Raw genomic sequence first — 12288 nt, forward strand, 5'->3', positions numbered from 1 at the left:
TTGATCTGAATCAGATCTGGGCCAGCAAATCCTAAGACCAGCCATCCCATATCTACCTTTTCTAAAGCAATACCAGCTCTCCAGTGCTTCCTCCCAACAGTCCACTCCTCCCCCTTCCCAAAAGGCTCCCATGCTTTTGTTGAGATTGCAAAATATGTAATCAACTCCACAACACAACAACAAAAAACCCTTTTTTGTCTGGAAGGATTAATGTCCAGAGAGTAAATAATAGGTTGGTCAGGACTGGAGACAAGACTTCTCTCCTGTCTTCCCAGGGCTCAATGCCTCCATCCCCTGCACTCAGTAATATCTGTAGTGTGGGACTGGGGCACAGTCCTCGTGGTGAAATCACCTGCTTGTAAGATGTCAATCACAAAGCACAACAGAATTCATGAGAGAAAATAAATAATAAATATTTTTTTGGTTTTGTTTGAAGTGTGGGCCAAAGAGGTGTTGGTCCGAAGGATGCAAATGCCAGCATCTTCATGCTCCATGGTTCACAGTAATTCTCTGATAATCACCACTGTATGTTTTCCCTGAAGAAAGATTGCAGCATAGCAAAACAGAGCGCCAGCTCCAGGAGGTGGTCTTAGTGCATACAGACCACCCGGCAAGGACTGCTCTGTCTGCTCTGGAGGGGTCCACCTTCTCCTGGGCGTCTGGGGAGAGCCCCACTGTGATGTCCAATCCCAAATTCCCCAGACCAAATGCCAAAATGGTCTTCTCCTCACATCCCTCATGGGTCTTGTGGAAATACTGGCCTTTGAACGTCTCAATATCTGCAAGGAGAAGAGAAATCCCAGGCCCCCAAAAGGCTTGGACGAGCACAGCTTTGGGTGCAATCTAAAATCCCAGGGTGCTGAGACCCAGACTTTGGTGGTAGTGACATTGCAAATTGTATAAACTGGATCAGGAGATGTAGGAAAGGTAGGTGAAGCCAGGGTTGAGCTCAGGGGTCGATTTCATTGCTTCCTTCAGGATCACTGCATTATATACCAGCCTTTGCCCAAGCTCAGGTGGTTTGAGAGAAACACATTCATCAGGGCGGGGGGGTGGGGTGGTGGGGGAAGGAGCTATTATATTGCTTTGGTAAAGAAGCAAATGACTAAGTTTCGTGGAAATGTAAGTTTCCAGGAAAGCAAGTAAAAGGCCTGTAAAAGCTATTGAAACATTCTTACTGCTGCTGAGACAGCAGAAAATGGGAGCTGCTGTGTCAGAGTGCCGCATTATTTTTTGGCAGACATTTAAAGACGGCTAGAGAAGGCGAGCTGGGAACACATGCTCCCCTCTGACAACTCCCCTGCAAAATGCAGCATCATGCAGTGATTGGGGCCAGCTTAGAAACACAGCACTCCCCACTGCCCTCCTCTCTCTCAGGTAAAGACCCCAATCCCAGAAACTGTCTCCCAGTGCCATGCTTCCCAACACCACACATAGGACTTGCACTGCACTACTACTGCAAAATGACAGGGACATGCATGGAAAAAAGCTGGGTTTAGGAACAGTCTTTTTGCAGTAAACCTGGATGATACCCCCTGCCTTGCCCAGCGGGTGGGATTTTGCTTGCATCTCCAACAACAGGCTGTGGCAGGGATTTAGCTGGTGAGAAAGCTGGGAAGCAGGTACAGTGGTCTCTTGCAGCCAGCCCTTCAAGACAGGCTGACTTTTCTGAATAAGTGTGTGAGCAGCATAGTAACCCATCTGGGACCACAGGTCTGCATCACCTGCCTGCTGCACTGGCTGCCAGTAAAAGCTACAGAGTCTCCAGAAACATCAGCGGTTCTGGGCTTTACCAATGAAACCAGAAACACAAGCACAAACAGCTGTGATACTATTTTCAAAGGTCCAAGTCTCATTTTGTGAGGAATAAGGGAGGAATAATCCAAAAATGGTGAATCATCCATCTTGTGCCATGTGGCATTTGTGTCAACAGCCAAGAACAGCCACCATAGCCCAGCTGTAGCCCTGCAGCATTGGGCGCAGCACCAACGTGTTGAAGAGGATGGTGCTGGCTAAGCATTTGGGCTGTTCCTCTGCTTTTCCCAAAACCATGCAGGATCAGGTCTTCCCAGCTTTGTAGTGAACTGCCATTTGCTTCCAGCCAAAGACAGGGTAAATTATTTGGGTTCAGCCCCTCCGGCAGGGCATAGGCTGGGTCCCAGGCACCAGCAGTCCTGGCTGGCTGCAGACAGGCCAGCTGCCTCTCAGGCTTCACGGGCGGGCGGCAGACAGCCCGCCTGCCTCTCAGGCTTCCCACCTTACAGCTGCGTGGCCGGTATTATTCTGCAAATAATTTCCCCATCTTGTACATATGCAGCTTGTTAACCCTGCTCCTAGTTATGTGCCTGTAGCAGCACTCTGTAAACAGCTTACCTCAGATGGACGCCAGCAGGACATACCTTTGTATATGGCAACCAACACCAACCATCAAAACCAACCAGCATCAAAACTGGCCAGGTCCTCCTTCGCATTAGTTCAGTAACAACAACCTGCTGGCAGGATGTTGAGAAACCCTGGCATTTATTTTTTTTAATCCATACGACTAGTCTGAAAGAAAACCATAGTAAATGTATCAATATACAGGTCCTCACATGCTGTGTGATGCCAATGCAAAAAAGGCAGAGCTGGGTGCTCAGTTGCACTTACCATCCTCACTTGTCCTAAAATAGCCAAGCCAGTGAGTAATGAGTCAGCCCAGGTTCTCTGGCTTGTCCTCCTTGAATTGGTGGGGGATTTCTGGAAAACAAGTATTTACCAATTTCCAATTAAAAAAATCCCTCCCAAAAATAAAGATCTTAAGCATTTTTTATTTTTCCCCTTGATGGTGATATTCTAGTCTGAAATTCTCAATTATAAATACCAAAAATTATTGCTAAACTTTCCGGAAGAATTTACTGGAGCACTCAGAAAAGACAAGGAAACATGTGGTCCATGTTTTAACACGAACCAAACATTTCAGATCACCCAGAACAACCTTTCTGCCCTTTCCCTCTGCCCCAGGGTTTAACTCACATGGGCAAAATTCCTTTCCTCAGCAATGCCCTGAACTGCTCCTGCAACTGTGATCATACTGCAAACCATTCCCATGGCTCCAGCCTGCCAGCAGGCATGCAGCACAAGAAGCCTCTGGGTCTAACCCTCTTAATTGTTCATTTGGGCTCCTTTTTGGCTTTGTGGTGGACAGTCACTATATAGAAGGATGCCAAGAGGTACCCTGAGCAGCAGCGAGTGCTCCCCAAGGTCGGGTTACTGCAGGCAGCCCTACAGGGTGACTTTTGCATGGCCTGAAGACCTGTATTTCAGAGTTGTCCCTGTCTCCATGGGCTTTGAGGATACACAGGAACATTCTCAGTGCAGTCCTGAGGGGTTTACAGCCCCTTAGCTGGGGGGAAGCTGACAGTTCCTCCATCCCCAAAGGAAAGGGATTGGCAGTTCTGAGGGGACTTGGCTCAGCAAGCCACAGGACAGCCAGGCTGTCCCCAGGTTACAGGAGGGTACCTGTATTGAACCCTCCCACAGGCAGCTATCTGAGCAGAGCAAGTGCATGCAGGGTGCAGCCTCCCAGCCCCGAGGATGCAGACTTCCCTAGCCAGCCCTGAAACCAGGCAGCCAAAGCCACTCGCTGTGTAGCACCTGAGCCCCTGATGTCCTGGCTCTACTTGAAGCAGGTCGGCTCCAGCCCCTCTTCCAGGCACTTGGTGGCCACCCGCCTGCTGATACGTGCACCCACCCCCACCACACTGTCCTCCCTGTGGTGGAAGAGCAGAGACCAGCTGGGCACACTCACCCAGTAGGGTCTGCAGCCCCCAGCAATGCCCCACGGGAGCAGGGCTGCCGACTTCCTCCCAGCACAACTCCCCCGGCACTTTAGAGGGTTTCTTACTGATCCTCACTCAGCTGGTTCTCACACAGCACTCAGGCAGGTATGTAGGAGTTTCAGGGAGAAAAGAGCTGAGGCTTTCCCTGGTATCCCGGGGCTCTCCTTGAAAAGAGCAGTGGGTCGAGAGGATCTCCCCTGAAAGAGTAAAGCTTTTTTTATGCAGCGTTGCACAGTAGGGCCAGCACCAAGGGGTTGTTTTGATGACAGTCTGGTGTTGTTTGTACTTCAGCAACCGCCGTGCCCACGAGGAGGAGCTGTGGGCATAGAGCTTCTAGGTTAGGAAATACAGTGTTGAACTGAAATTATTGCACGATAGACTCCAGTGTCGCTGCGGAGCAGCAGCCACCTCTGACCAATGGGAAAAGCAGCATCTCTCACATGTGTGTGCACACCCCCCACCCCTCTCCAAAATGGCAAAAATGTCACCAACAGCAGGTAGGACGAGGCTGCACAACCTTGACCATCCTTCCACCCCGATACTGCAGTTACCCCCCTACAAAGAAGGCAGCTAGCAGTGCCACCCCAGGGACAAGCCATCCCAGCATCAGGCAGGTTTCTGCACAAACTGCCTGACCACTTTCCCCCGCTTCTAATATATGGGGCAAGTGTATTTCAGAGGACACCCACAGGCAAGTGCAGAGGATTTTGTCTGCAAATCCCAAACCATCTCTGCACTTTTCATCTAAGTCTCATTGTGCAAGTTCACCCATGAAACCCCTACCTCCAGACAGGTCCTGGGGGAAATCATTCAGCTGCGAGCACACCTGTTTGAAAGCCTACAGTGTGCCACTGCTGGAGCCTCTAAAGTTGTCTAAGCTGGGCTGTTAATTCATGCTAAGTTAACTTGAAATAAAATCGGGCAAAGAACACCAGAAAAATGATCAAACAACCAAACTGAAAAAGAGTGGAATGGCAAATTTTTCTACCGTCTGCCAAATTGGTTGGGCTTTTTAAGGGATGACTCATGGTTAATTGACTTAATATAAATAAACTGCCAAGCTAGCTTTATCGATTCCCAGCCTAGAGGAGGCGTGGATCCTCTCCTGCACGACACGATCTGGAGGAGGACTTCTATGAATTAAATCGTTTGTCAGAAAACAACACCCAGGAGCAATGTGCAAGTGAAAGAGCTGCCTGATCTTCCCCCCCCGCCCCCCTGGCATGTGAAAACCAAGACTGGAGGAGAGAAACAAAGGTGCAGGAAGTCAATCATTTACCTGGAGTCACACAGCTGTCAAGCATCTGACAGTGGAAAAGGTCATGGGCCTCTTGACCCATCATTTCCCAGCTGCCATTTTCCTCAAAAGAAAAAAATATAAAAATTGAACTTCTTTTCCCCCCTCTCTAAAAAGGGAAAACAAATGGAAGGAGAACCGCAGGTGTGGGAAGGCAGAGAAAAGTTATGTTGTTAAAAAAATCCCCTGGGGGAGGGGGAATAAAATAAATCAAAAGTTTCAACATTTCTAAAGGCACTAGAGGTACTGCTGCCCAACATCTGCAAACTCCTGTTTGACTTTTTATCACATGCTGCAGGAAAGTAAGAGCAGAAGAGGGCTCCTAACCTCCAAAAGAGCAAGAACAGTTGGGAAAAAGCAGTCTCTCCTACAAAAATCTGCCTTCTTCAAGCCCAAAGCTGCCTATCACCAGTGGCACAGCTGAGGCTGGAAGTGGTTTGCTGTGATGCTCAGAGTGCGTCGCAACAGGACCGCCAGAATCCTACTGGGGACAACCTACAGTGACAGGAGCCATGAAAGGCTGTCCTGGCTGCCATCAGGGCTGCTGGGCCAAGAGACAACTATATTCATTAACCAAGGGCCAGTGCAGATGGCAGGTAGGGCTCACTGGCCACTATAGCTGGTCTCCATACACTGCTCTCAACCCGCCCTTTGGTAGCAAAGGCAAAGCGGAAAGTGAGAAATCCTCCAATTTTGATCTTTGCTGCCTGCAAAGCCTCTCTGAGGCAGCAGCCAGAGGGATGCTTGGCACACACTGTGTGGCAAGCTGGGCAATTGCTTGCCCGTGTGCTGAACTGCTCATGGCACAACACACACAGCAAGAGCCAGATGCTTCTCAAGGAGAATTTCAGTTGAAACAGCTGAGAATACAAAACCCCTCACTGTACCAAAGGGGAATAAACCCCAGTGCAGCACCTTGACCCAGAGCCAGCAGGCACCATGCCAACCAGGAGCAGCCTCAGGCCTCAAGGAGGGCACACACGTCACCCAGGACTCCTCTGATCTAGCTGGAGCACGTCACCCTGTGCTTCCACGGAGCTGCAGCTGGGCTCCTGACTGCAATGGCAGCCAGGGGTGAACCAAACTTGCCAGAAGCACCACTGGCCTGGCTGCGGAGCAGCGGGGCCTCATGCCCCACAGACGCCCATGACTCCCATGGGGCCGGAGACAGTCTTCCTCTCCAGCATCCTTCGGGCCCTGCTCAGCCCTTTGATGTGCAGCTACATTGTTCAACCATCTTTGAAGTGTGAAATGAGAAACACCCGGTGTGGGAGGCTGGGCTGCGCCCTCCAGAGCAGCCAACAGTGCCACAGCAGCCACCGGGACAATAAATCCGCCGTTGGAGCTACACAAAGTGAGGCAGTAAACAAAAACATTCACCTCACATTTGCTCTGCACTAATTGCTTTGGAGGCTTCCCTAGCCAGCTCTTGTCTTCCTTAAATGCAGCTAAAGATTAATTTGTCATTTGCTTTTCCACACCCTTCTTCCCCATTTTTGTTTGCAAGCAAAACCCTTCAAGGAAAGGGCTGCAGAACCATTCTCATTTGGTTTGGGGATGATGGATGGAGCACCCCAGGGGAGGCTAATGCCTTGAAACAGCATCTCTTTGCTTGCCTTAAGCCTCTGTCAGCCCTGCAAGCTGGTTTTGCCATTCCTTAGGGAGCCGTTTTGGTCCTCAGTCTTTCAGTGGAGGTGGGAGCTCACCCTCAGATTCACAGCTCACTAGTCATCTTCCCAGACAAAGACAAACCAACCAAAAAACCCACCATGCCTCCCATGAAATCTTTTAAATGTACAGCAGTTGCAACAGGATAACACATCTCACTGCATCTATCTTGAAGACATCTCTCCTCTAAACCCTTTTCCCCTATGCTACCATACAGCTTTGGAGCTTAGTGTTGTGCACATCTCCATCCACCTCTGTATCCTCTCTGGGATATAAAGAGGACATCTCTGTCTCTCTCTGCCCTCCCTCATTTTTTCTCCTACCCATGTACTATTTTCTAGAGGTGCTGTCCAGATGCAGGCAGGATCCTTAGAGCACTCAGAAACAGCTGAGAGCATCAAAAGACACCTCATGGAAAGCTACAATCACCCTGTTGCAGCATAAGCCGCTTGAAGGTACCTGGCTTTCAGAATATCACACAGATCATCCATTCCATGGGCAATCACCTGGCATGAAGTCAACAATGCTTACCTAGCTTTTACTCTGCTCCAAGCCTTACACAGCCTGGCAGGGAAGAGCAGGCACTCACGAGGACACGTGTGTCAAGTGCCTTCAATGCAACCCAGGTGAAGTGCCTCTCCAATCAGTGATACCCAACTCTTGCAATGCAGAGGGCTGCTGCCATGCTCATGGCAATTGCTGCAGCTTGCCTGAGGCTAGAGGCGCTACAGATACAGCCAACCCATGGAATCTGCTCCTAAATGTGGGAATATTCCCAAGGGTTGTTATTCCCTCAATTAAACCACTTCCTCCTGGCTGCTTCTCCTGTGCCCGCCTTGCCAGTATTTTGGCAGGGACCTCCCTAGGAAGAGAGCTGTCCATCACAAAAATGCAAGCCTTGCTTGGAGTCCCAAGACTTGGTGAGGTCCCAGACTGGGATTGCAAAATTCTAGCTGTTTTTCTGCACACCTCTGCCAGAGAAGAAACAAACACAGCCTTTGTTCAGCAAAGAGGACATCAACAGCTCAAGTCTCAGCACAAAAATGCTCTGGGGTAGTTTGCGACCAAACTTCCCTGGAACAGGTTTTGTGGATCTACCAATCACATAATTCCTGCTAATTAACCATGCTTTCCCTTTTGTCCTTGAGAAAGGGATGCCCAGCAGAAGGCATCTGGTTTAACTACCCTGGAGCAGGAAGGCAGACTACGCCCAGAGCAAACCTCCACAGGCATATGCTCGTCCTCACCTCATACATTCTAGCCTTGGTGGTATGGGTGAGTTGAGTTGCAAGTTGCCATTCATGGGTTGAAACACTGCATTTTGTGCAGCTGCGTCATGGAAAGGCAAGTATCTTGTTTTGGTGAGAAATCTGCCACTGGTTCAAGATGCTCAATGCGATGAAGGCTGAAAAAGAAGGAAGGCCTATCAAGCCCAGCACCTCCAGTACCACCTTTCTACGTGGGCAGCTCAGTGCAAACCCAGAGTTTGCAAGCCCTCCGCAGGATGCTACTGACACCAAGGGATGGCATGATGAGGTGGTGCTCAGGAGCCAGAGAAGACAAGCTGGACATCTTTAACGCTAGCCTGGCTGCTTCCTCTAAGGCAGACCAGGAGCAAAACACCCATCCAGGTCCTCATGCTTGGCCCTCCCAGGGCACACCACAGGCTCTTTTCCTTTTTGTAGGCCATCACTGCTCCCCAGCAGCAGGGAATCAAATTGACTCGTTGTGGTTTTTATTGCTGCTAATTGCCAGTTACAAGAAACCCACCTGAAGAAGGCAATGTCCTTTCTCCTGTGTGAAAGGCTGCTCCAGCCCTGAGGACATGCCCAGGAGATAGCCTCTGGGTGCAGCAGCCTGAATCCACAGCACCGCTCTGAGCAGGGAATTTTTTTTTCCCAAATTTCTCATCTCTGTGCACAAATCAGTTGTGGTTATGGTAATTTGTAAGGGATGCTAAGGAAGAAGTCATGCAAACCGTCATAGAAGCATCCACCTTGGAGCAGCCCACAGGGTGGAAGGAGAGCAGAAGGGTGCAGGTGGGATTACATCCCAGTTCCCCCCAGGCTGGGAGCAGACCAAGTACCAAGGTCTCAGCCTGCCATTGGGAAGGCTAGAGGGGTGTTCCCAACACGGAGAACTCCTGACCCAACTGGTGAAAAGGCATTTTAGCCTCGAGAGCTGCTTGGAGCAGAAGGCAGGGAAAGCGGGCTCCTCGAAAAGCCAAGCCACCGGTCTTAATCTAGACAGGCAAGTACTTAGCACTTTGTTTGCAAGTGATCTTGAACTAGACGGGGAGGAAACAGCCTCAAGCAGGGCTGCTCAAGCCCCAGCTTCGGGGTACAAGCTGTTAAAGGGAAGTATCAGCTTTAACAGTGGAGATTTCTAGCCTTTATGCCTACTGTGAAGAAAAGAAATTGACCCTCTTAACACCTTGAAGAAAAGCCTAAAGTTCATCTCTAGCTCCCTCTTGTGAATCCTGTATACAGGCTGCTTTACACCTGGCTTGGATAAAGTGGTAATCCTACTGTCACTATGGGAATATTTATAGCTCCCCGTTATAAACTGGGAATGGCTTAAGCAAAATGTGTCTAACTGCTTAAACGGTCAGTGGCATCGCACACATGATCCAGTTTGTCTGGTTTCTATCCCAGGCAACCTTGGAGAAACTGAATCAACAGGTGAAATCCGGCTGCCTTTTCCATGCAAAGTCTGCTTGCATTACGGTTTTCATATGCACACTTGCATTCCACCTGGCTCTGCCTTTTCAGGATGGTAAATCACTGCTGCCCCAGGGAAGACATCCCAGAGAAGCCTGAATGTGTAGCCTACATTTTATTTGCCCTGTGGATTGCTTTCTCCAAGTTGCATTTGGTCATGTACCCTGTGACTGTTTTATGTATTTACCTATTTTATACATCCCTGTATCATATAGTCAAAAGCAATATCCCAACCACTAAGATGTCTTTATGCTGGCGTTATTTATTCTTCTCACCTTTGCACCCAAACCTGCCTGTACTTCCCATGCCCTATTCCCAGACAGTCCTAGTGATCAGGTTAATTTTCAAGTGAAAGCACCAAATTCCACACAGTACAAAGCAAAACACCTGACCAGACCTGGAAGCAACACAGCCCCCTTGCTCTTCAGGATGTGCACTTCAAAACAGCTGCATACTTTTGCCCTCTTTTTCTCCGCTGCATGTCTACCGAGAAGGAGCTGGTGGCTTTTGGGTGGAGAGGACTCATGGCTGTCGCTTCTCTCTATGTGCAAGCAGACCTCTGTTCCCTGCGCTCATAAGCTACTTGCAGCCTAGGAAGTCGGAGAAAAAACATCTGCATGGCAAACCACAGCTCAGGCTGTTCCTCCATATCTTGCTGCCCCAAGAGCTCTCCCCTGTTCCCAGCTGGATGAGCAGTTCCGTTAGCTAAGCTCGTCACAAGCCCTGGATTTGTGGGACTGATTTCCTTCCATGCCAATGCCCATTGTCTTCTTGCTGTTACTCCACCTGTTGTGCAAAGCTTGCAGAAATAATCTCAGAACAGTTTCTGGCTTTCCTTCCCTCACCCTGGGATATTGCTAAATCCTATTATTCTTGCTGTCATGCTAAGAAAAAAAATATCCACTTCAGTACAACCATTAACTATAATTAGTGCTCAGTTGCACAGACAATCCAGAATGGGGGGATCTGATCTTCTGCTACCAGTCAATAAATCTCTCCAAGTACACAGGGAGCAGACAGCAAAGTGAGCAATCACTCATTTCTGCTCCCATAACTACTTTTAAATGCCCCAGTAAATAAGCTCACAAAGAATATTTTCCCCATTTTTCTGTACCTTCAGTTTCTGTTCACAGCCAATGTCTCCTGCCCTTAGATTTCCCTGAAACACCAGCCTGAGAGACTGAGAGCCAGGCACTTGGGAAGCCCTGACAGATGGACCCTTAAGATATTTGTGTATCTGGGGCAGAAAAGCCACTGGTCTCATAGCAGGCAGCTCCTGGCCTAAGCCTGGCCTGCTGGGTGTATTTAACACCATGACTGCTACTCAGTTCGTGCTGTAACTCACTGGGCTGCTATAGCATCTTCTGTTCCCAAGGCTGCTTCCTTCCTAGCAGATCCCTTATAATGCTGCAGACCCTTTAAAATCTCTGGCTCCTCAGTAGCTGGCCAAGTTAAAAATAATAATAATAAAAAAAAGCAGCACACAAAAAAAACCCACAAACCCAACACAAACCCCAAAACAAAACAACCCCTCTCTCCCTGCAAAAAAAACCAACCCAAAATAAAAAAATCCCCTTCAAAAGCCTCTCATGACATTACAAGACATTGCTCATACTGCTTACTCTGAGTGCTCAGTTCTCTCACAGAGCCTGCTGCTCCCAGCCCTGTATGCAACACTGTGCAGGCTAGCTGCATGACTGCATTATCTGCTCCTGCAAGGTGAAGGGCCTGTCTTCTGCAAGAGTTTTAAGGAGCTGATGGAAGATGCTACCTCTAGGGCTGAGTTCATTTGCATAAGAATATCAATTAACTTACCTTTTAATTTTTTAAGCCTGCCTCTGGACCCTGAAAGAGCCTGGAGCCCTCCATAAGTAGTGCAGAAGTTCTTCATGGCTTGTTCTTCCCATACTGCCTCTGCCTGTGTCAGTCCAGGGATGTGTACTGGAACAGCAGGGTCTGCTGATTGCTTTTCAGGTTAGCACAGGTCTTCCTAGGTCTGCAGGCATTCAGACTCAGCCAGGACAGTGCTGGAGCACGCAGCCCGCCCTGGTAGGAGACTTCATGGTGCCATCCAGCCTGAATTTACTCCAAATCCCAGTTTGCCTCCCCTAGCTTAGGGAGGCATCCTGTTCCCCAAGAATTAAAAACCCAGACTCAGTAGGAAAGGTATCAAAACTCAACCTTCCATACTTAAAATCTAATACAGACAAAGGCTTAAGAAAATGGTCAGGAAAGGGGTAAGTGTCAGCACCTGAGCTTTTAAATGGAGCTCCTAGACCCCGGCAGTGGACATGTGTCGGGGTGCATGTGCAAGGGGTCCCAGGTGAGGCTGCCTGGCACAATTAAAGCCCATTAGTGCCCTCAGGACCTCAATACTCAGGCTGATGAGGTCAGTTCTTCCCTTAGGTTTAATCATGGTGTGGGTCAAAGAGCAGGTGAGAAGCATTTCAGTGAACTTAATCCAGCTCTTGTCCAAAATGGTCCAGGTGCAGCAAGAGATGCTTTTGGCAGAAAGGGTTAAGAGCCCCAGACTGTTTTCAGTGTGGATGCAGCCACCTCTCCGCCCCAGCTCCAGTGATCCAGAACACGTCCAGGCTCCCTGGTGCTTTCAGAGCTGTGGGGTCCAGCCTGTGAGGAAACTGGGCAGCTCTGCCCCCAAATCACACCCTTCGCACAGCCCGGGCACCAAACACGGGTGGGTCGAAAGAACAGGGAGCATACACCCACCTTTCCCTTTCTCCCCCGCAGGCACCAAGCACCCCGCTACCCCGGGTACAGCTCCTCC

This window comes from Nestor notabilis, unplaced genomic scaffold (assembly GCF_000696875.1).
Source record: "Nestor notabilis isolate BGI_N333 unplaced genomic scaffold, ASM69687v1 scaffold24330, whole genome shotgun sequence".
NCBI classification, from domain to species: Eukaryota; Metazoa; Chordata; class Aves; order Psittaciformes; family Psittacidae; genus Nestor; species Nestor notabilis.